Source organism: Falco punctatus (assembly GCF_963210335.1).
Source record: "Falco punctatus genome assembly, chromosome: 3".
In the NCBI taxonomy this organism is placed as follows: Eukaryota; Metazoa; Chordata; class Aves; order Falconiformes; family Falconidae; genus Falco; species Falco punctatus.
In genome coordinates, this window is record NC_137582.1 from 9,517,736 (window position 1) to 9,525,973 (window position 8,238).

Sequence of the window (8,238 nt, forward strand, 5' to 3'; positions counted from 1 at the left end):
AGGTGATGTAAATGGCAAGAATAGGTAAGACCAAGATGATTGTGATTGAAGGGCAGAAGTAAACTAGGCAGCAAACAGATCTGATCCCAGTCTCTATCCCTTAATATAGATAGAGAAGGATTGTATGCCTTCACTTTCATGTTGTGGAACATACTGCTCCTGTGTTTTGTTTAGCCTGCAGCTGTAGCTGGAAAATGTAACAAAGCTATAAATTTAGTCTTTTCCCTACTTCCCTTTCTCCCTGCCCCCCACCACTCACTTCTTCCCATCAGTGAGACTGCTGCCTTCCCATGATTTAAGCAGGTATGATGGGGATTCATTTTCTCTTTATACATTTGCATGATAAAGTTTGAAGCAATCCACTTGTAGTTTGTATGTGGAACTCAGTGTGTGGGGTTATTATGAAATGAAAAGGAAATTCAAATATATTAGAAATGTAAAGAAAAGTATAGCACCTGAAGCCATGAGTAAAAATAATGAGATTACCAACTTTGTGTTCCAGAGATTAACTTAGACTCTATTCCCCAAGCCACAGTCAATGAATAATTCCTGCTCAAATAGGTATGTGTTGTTAATTCTGGTGGCAGATATTTCAGTCCCTGGATGGAGTTAAACACATCTCCTATTCTGTAAAACTACTTAACTATGCTAACAGTAGCCAGTGGGAACAACACTGTTCCAAACTCAAGCACTGATAGTGGGAGTGGTGTGTGCTCTGAACTGTGTGCACATGGTCAGTGTGGTTGAAATCAGCTGTGTTCATTACAGAACTAATATCAAGGTATATAAATACAAACCCCAAAAAACATAATTCCCTGTTTCTACATTTTGTTTTCCTTAATAGGTGTAGGGAGTAGGAGTTGGGAGGGCAGATTACAACTGATATTTCTATTAACAGCTTTGTAAATAAAACATGTTATCAGTTGAGTCAAGCTGTCATTAGCTACATAGCTAGTCAGACAGCAGCCTCTTAAAATGTTTGCTCACACATTAACTCATGGGCAACAGTTGGGAGATGAACCCCGGCTGCATACTCTGAAGCAAAGGGTTGGACTGGGGTTGGCTAGACTGGACTTAGAACCCACCAGTGGCTTCTATCAGTGGTGTAGATATTCATAAAGGTCTCCACCCATCTTTATCAAAGTTCATTTCACAGTATTATCAATTTATATGATCACTGGCACTTCATTAGATCTATAATCATTACATTCACTTGTAAGCATAAGCTTCTTATGCTACACTATGACTACTATGATTAATAAAGCAATACATACAAATGCAATTAAGCATAGTACAAGGTGCAGCAAAAGGTGCAGAGTAAAATTTCTCTTTGGGTTCTGTTCCTTAAAAGTACATCCCTGATGTCTCCCCATGAAATGCTGATAATGGTAGGATGTTTCCAAGTCTTCACATAATTTTTGTTAGCCAGTATGTTCTCTTTTCTCTATTAACATGCATAAGATTATACATACAATAGATCTCCAGCTCTTTTACACAAGTAGATCTTACCCTGCTGTTAGGTATCATGAGAACATAATCCTATAACTTAGTTACCTATAACAGGTAAAGTACTGGCGATGGTGGTATATGATAATGATTATCAAAACAATCTCTTGCAGCTCTTATTGTTTGATATTGATGACTTGATCTGACTGAAAAGTGTCAGCTAAGCAAAACTTCTTTCAGAGTAAGATCTGCTTTAAATGTTTTAAACAAACATTCCTAGATAATTTTGTTTCAAAATACACGAATAGATACCTTTACAAACAAAAAAATAACACACCATCTTTAAAAAATCAACACATTTCTACATAAAACAGCATTTAACAGGAATTGCATTACTAGATTCAATGACTGTAGCTGCTCTGTGTGTTACAGAATGACCTAGAAATAAAAATTTGCTTCCGATAAAAGAGACCTGTGCAGTATGAAAATGGATAGTTCGTATTCATCTCCTCTATCCTAAGGCCAGCAGTGGCTAATCCTTTTGGTCACTGGTGCCAGAATTACTTAAGGAACACTGTAATTTATTGAGGCTTGTGCCAGTCCAAATATATGTCACTGCCAAGGCTGGTACTACTGTGGAAGGATCACCGTCACTCCTGTAGTCATTTATGAGGTGTTTTAATTCAGAAGCTTAATTTTACTACATTCATTACAGTAAAGCATCCCTTTCTGTATAAATTGTTTCCAGGAGATACTTACGTCTTACCTTTGACTGTATAAAAATGTTCGTGTGTTTAGTATGGAAACAAACTTTAAAATAATAATATGGAAACATCTTCAATTTGTTTGCACATGTTCTCTTACAAATTGAGAATAAGATTATTTTTCCCATGTACACACTGTGAGTGTATGATCTCCTTATTTGTTAGTAAGAATGTTCTACTGCAGTATGCTGTACAGCATAAGCCAGTTTTAACTCTGTGAAGAAAAGTTTAGCTGGTATGACCCTAGGCCAATGCTTTTTAATTTTTCATAAGCAATGCCCTGAGGTAGAATATCTATTTTATATTATATGAGTGTGGTCAGTAGTTAACAAAGGTGAAAAGTCTGTGTGTAGGTAGGACTTTCACCTATCAATTGCAACAAAGCAGGGAAACTTCTGCAGCACAGGAGCAGTCAAAAAGAGTGTGTCTGATTTGTTTTCTTGACAAAGGGAAGGCAATACAAGAAAATCAACAAATCATTTTATGTTTAGTCATTCAGAAAACTTGTTAGGCATTTTGGAGAAGTGAGATCCAGTGATCTAATAAGGGATAGTAGAGACAGGTCTTAATTTCTACAGTACAAATCCGTTGTGATTCAATCTTCTGTCTTGTCCTAAAAGAAAGGCTCACTTATATGTAGCACCTAGAACAACTCTTAAGACTGTTTTTCCTTTGTGTTTCTGATAAGGGATCTCTTAGAAAGGGGCCAGTTGCAATGATGGTAAGCAGCACAGCTGAACAGGATCAGTACTTACTCCATGTATAACTAAGAAATGTGTAAGAAAGTCTGTGCAATCTGTTAATTCAAATAAGAACTAAGGGAAAAATAGTATGCCTAATATAAATTGTCTCTGAAGTATAGCTGATCTATATATATGATATGTGAATATTTTTTAACTTACTGATCTTTGAAAATTAATTTAAATTACATTCTTTCTTTGCTTTTTCATGTTTCTTGTCCAACAACATTCACATGCTTTTGCCTTATTAGATTTTTTTAACTTAATATGATGTTTATTATCAATGCATGTTTTCCAGTGTTAATAGAACTATGGTTTTAATGGGTTATATAATGCAGGTGACCACAAAGTTCAGTGTGAACTTCATCTGCATGAACATGCAGTCTAGGGATGAACAATATGTCTTAAAAAATATAATGTGTGCAGACAGTTGATGAGCAGAAAAAGTGTAAATAGATGAATTAGTTTTTCATTGCAAATTATTCAACAAGGATCTAATATTTACATTTGTTCTCTCTTTTTTTGTTGTTGTTTGGAAAAAAAAAAAAAAGCATTGCTTTGGTTTTGAAGCATTTACAATGTAGTGCTTAATAAATTATTGACTGTTTCTATCCAACTGAAGTTTGTTCCTAACATACTCTGAAGCAGTAGACACAAGGAAAAACTAAAGAAACAGAATAAGAAACAGTGTATATTCCAGGTACATGCTTTAAAGTAAGAAAACAGCTTTTTAATTTAATTTTTAAATTAAATCATCTGATTCTGGAAGAAACCCATAGAGGTATTCAAGGTACTGTATAACAAATAATACCGTACTAAGATACCTGTCGTTCTTTTCCTCCAACATGCTTATAAAATTTCCTTGACCTGAATTATTTGCCATGCACATTAACTTGCTTTCAGGTTTTATTTGTTTTTAAACACAGTGAATACAGAAAAATGATTCAGATTTTCCCACAAATTAATTTCTCATCTTTAAATTGGAGTAGTCACACCCAGATTACTATCCTTGGAGTTACTGTCATTCATTTAGAGAACAGATTTCCCATGTGCACTTCTATCTAGACAAAAACCCCTTGAATTAAGAAGTCAGCGTTCAAAAATAAATTTTAGTCAAGGAATTACTTGCAGAGAAGACACTGACAAAAATTACATCTGTGGCCAATTTGTTAGGCTGATAAAAGGAAAGATTTGTTCCATAATATATAATGAAATAATTTTCAGCCTCCTGTATTAAGATAAGCTTAATTATACTTGTTTACTCAATATGAGTAATAACTAGGTCTATTTTAAAAAGCAGATGAGTTTCAACTCATCGTAAGCCAGTTACTCTTCTTGTTTGTCATGTTCACTGAATTGAAACTAAAGCAAGCTGAACTAAATTTTTCTATTTCTAATTTAGGATTTTTATTGAAAAAAAACAGATTGAAGAGTTATGTTTATACACTATTTATGAAATTGGTAAGGAAGGTATTTTTTTCTCACTTCTTATTTAGTTTTAGGACTTAAAATCTCAGTAAACTGGAAAATAATTTATTCTTTCTCCCTGTTGGACTTCAACACACCCCCACACCCCATCCCCCACTTTGAATGCTGTTACTGATTGTTCTGTCTTGGTCCCTTAGGACCGAGAAAAGGGGTTGGAATCAGATCTGCACCTTGCCACCACTGATCTGTACTTTATCTAACATTCACCCCCCACCCCAAGAATTTGATTTAAACACAAAATTGCACACAATCTGAGCTACAAAATGGTAGGAAATTATAAATATATTTAAGTTTCTGTATCTGTACGCACACAAAATAAATTTATACTCTTCCATTGTGGTATACATAGTTGTAATGCAAAGCAAGAATAGATTCCATATGAAAACTTTTAATCTGATGACCCTAAAATGATTTGTAGTAAACTGGTTAGAACATGATAGACAGAGATGTAAATTCAGTTCCCTTCAAGGAGATCAAGAAATCTGAATTGTTAGTGATGAAGAATAACTTTGTTAGTAGTAAAGCACTGTTTGGCAAGTGGACAGCGACAGTACTGCTAGTACTGGTACCTTGTATCTGCTACATTTTTTTTTTCTTTGACGCTTGCTTGCATCACCAAAAAACAAACAAACAAACAAAACAAAAAAAAAAAAAACAAAAACACCCCCCCAAAAAAACCAAACAACCCCCCCCCCCAAAAAAAAACAAACATAAGGTCTGCTGGAAAAGTCTTTGGGGCTAGAAAGCTGATTTTTCTCCATTCTCATCATACCTCTCAGAATGACCTCAAAATAAACTTTAACATAAACCCACTAAGATGATTAATTGGATTTGAAAGGTTCCTGTATTAAGAACCAGAAGCTTTGCATTTCTGGATACATGTAAATATTGGAATTACACAATTAGTCAGTGTGGTTAGTAATGAAAATACAGTGTACAGTCTTGCAATTCTTACTGAGGTCAAGATCATTCCAAGTCATTGAAGACTTGAGATACTGTTGATTTTTGAACTGGGAAAATCAGGCAAAGCGGGCTAACCTTTTTTTTCTGGGATGCTTGTGAGGCTGCCTGACGTGATCCTTCTCTTTGTGCGCTGCAATAGTATTGTGCTCCCAGAGAAGTAAAAAGAGAATGGGTGGCAAGTGTAATTGTGAAAGAACATGTTTGAGTGGACCACAACACTGATTTTACAAAGTGCCTGGATGTTGGCTTCAGGCATTTTTTTGGCTTACCGTCATTGTTAAAAGAAAGGTGGGTACTGTTGTTATGTGATACAAGGACAGAACTACTGCCAGGCTGTACTCACGCTTATCTGCTATCATTTGTAGTTTAGCAAGACAGTAATTAGTACATTTACAGTGCACCTACTGCATTTAGTACACCCACAGACTGGGTCTGAAAATATTACATTCCATGTGAGACAGTTTGATAGGTGTTAGAAAGCATGACTGCTAGAAAGGCAGTAAGTGATATTTATGCATGGGCATTGATGGAATTTACTTACGACCAGTTTTACAGAATCATTGATTCACAGAATGGTTTGAGTTGGAAGGGACCTTAAAAATCATCGAGTTCCAACCCCCCTGCCGTGGGCAGGGGCACCTTCCACTAGACCAGGTTGCTCAAAGCCCCATTCTGCCTGGCCTAGAACACTTCCAAGAATGAGACATCCACAGCCTTTCTGGGCAATTTATTTCAGTGTCTCACCACCCTCACAGTAAAGATTTTTTTCCTAATATCTAAGCTAAATCTATTCTCTTACGTTTTAAAACTATTCCCCCTTGTCCTATTGCTAAAGGCCCTCGTAGAAAGTCCATGTCCAGCTTTCTTGTAGACCCTATTTAAGTATTGAATGGCTGCTATAAGGTGTTCCCAGAGCCTTCTCTTCTCCAGGCTGAAAAAACCAACTCTTTCAGCCTGTCTCTAATAGGAGGGTTGCTCCAGGTGTCTAGTCATCTTCATGGCTCTTCTCTGGACTCACTTCAACAAGTCCATGTCCTTCTTATGCTGGTGCTCCAGAGCTGAACACAGTACTGCAGGTGGGGTCTCACAGGAGCGGAGTAGAGGGGGAGAATCACCTCCCTTGACCTTCTGACCATGTTTCTTTTGATGCAGTCCAGGATGTGGTTGGCTTTCTGGGCTGCAATTGCACATTGTTGGGCCATGTTGAGCTGTTGATCCACCAGCACCCCCACATCTTTCTCCTCAGGGCTGCTCTCAATCCATCATCTGCCCAGCCTGTATTGATACCAGATGTTTACTCAACCTAGATGCAGGACCTTGCACTTGGCCTTGTTGAACTTGATGAAGTTCACCTGGGCTCACCTCTACAGTTTGTCAGGGTCCCTCTGGATGGCATCCCTTCCCTCCAGCATGTTAATGATACCATACAGCTTAGTGTTGGCAAACTTGCTGAGAGTGCACTTGATGCCACGGTCCATGTCACAAAGATATTGAACAGCACCTGTTCCCTGAGGAACACCACTCATCACCAGTCTCTGCTTGGACACCGATATGTTGACTGCAATTCTCTTGCGTGTGACCATCCAGCTAATTCTGTATCCACCAAGTGTCCACATCTTAAAACCAGGTCTCTCCAGTTTAGAGACAAGGATGTTTTGTGGGACAGTGTCAAAATTTTGCACAAGTCCAGGTAAATGACGTTAGTTTCTCTTCCCTCATCTGTCAGTGCTGTAACCCTGTCATAGAAGGCCACCAAATTTGTCAGACATGACTTGTCCATAGTGAAGCCATGCTGGTTGTCATCAATCACCTTGTTATTTTCCATGTGCCTTAAGCATAGTTTCCAGGAGGATCTGCTCCATGATTTTTCCAGACACAGGAGTGAGACTGATCAACCTATAGTTCCCCAGGTCTTCCTCTTTTCCTTTTTTAAAAATGGGAGTTATGTATCCCCTTTTCCAGTCAGCGTGAACTTCACCAGACTGCCACAGCTTCTCAAATATGATGGATAGCGGCTTAGCCACTTCATCCACCAGCTCCCTGAGGACCCACAGAGGCATCTCATCAGGTCCTACGGACTTGCACACCTGCAGGTTCCTTTGATGGTCTGAAAGCTGATTGTCTCCTGCAGTGGGCGGTTCATCCTCCTAGTCTCCCTGCCTTCACCTTCTGTGAGTGGGGCAGTGTGCTTGGAGAACTTGCTGGTGAAGACTGAGGCAATAAAGTCATTGAGTACCTCAGCCTTCTTCATGTCCCAAGTAACCAGGTCTCCTGTATCCTTCTGGAGAGGGCCCATGTGTTCCCTGGTATTCCTTTTCTCAGTGATGTGCCTATAGAAGCTTTTCTTGTTGCCCTCAATGTCCCTGGCCAGATTTAATTCTTTCGGGGCTTTAGCTTTCCTAACCTGGTCCCTGGCTGCTTGGACAATTTCTCAGTATTTCTCCCAGGCTACCTGTCCTTTTTTTCACCACTCTGTAGGCTTCCTTTTTGCGATTCAGTTTGTCCAGGAGCCCCTTGTTCATCCATGCAGGCCTTCTGGCATTTTTCCCTGACTTCCTGGTTTTTTGTGACATGTTGCTCCTGAGCTAGGAGGAGGTGATCCTTGGACGTTAACCAGCTTTCTTTGGCCCATTTTGCCTCCAGGGCTTTATCCCTTGGTAGGATACCATGGGTATCTGAAGGTACCAGCCGAAAATACCTCTGAAGAGGCCAGCATCTCTCCTCCTGAATTCTAGGGTAGTGATCATGCTGTGTGCCCTCCTCCTTGTCCAAAGGATCTTGACTTTCACTTTATGGTCGCTGCAGCCAAGGATGCCCTTGAGCTTCACATTCATATT

At 38.7% G+C, this 8,238-nt stretch overlaps 1 protein-coding gene across 2 annotated transcripts in view; it reads left to right on the forward strand.

Moving 5' to 3' along the window:
* Positions 1 to 8,238, forward strand: part of CDH18 (cadherin 18) — a 689,972-nt gene that overhangs the window by 232,006 nt on the left and 449,728 nt on the right. The gene's annotated exons all lie outside the window — the stretch shown is intronic.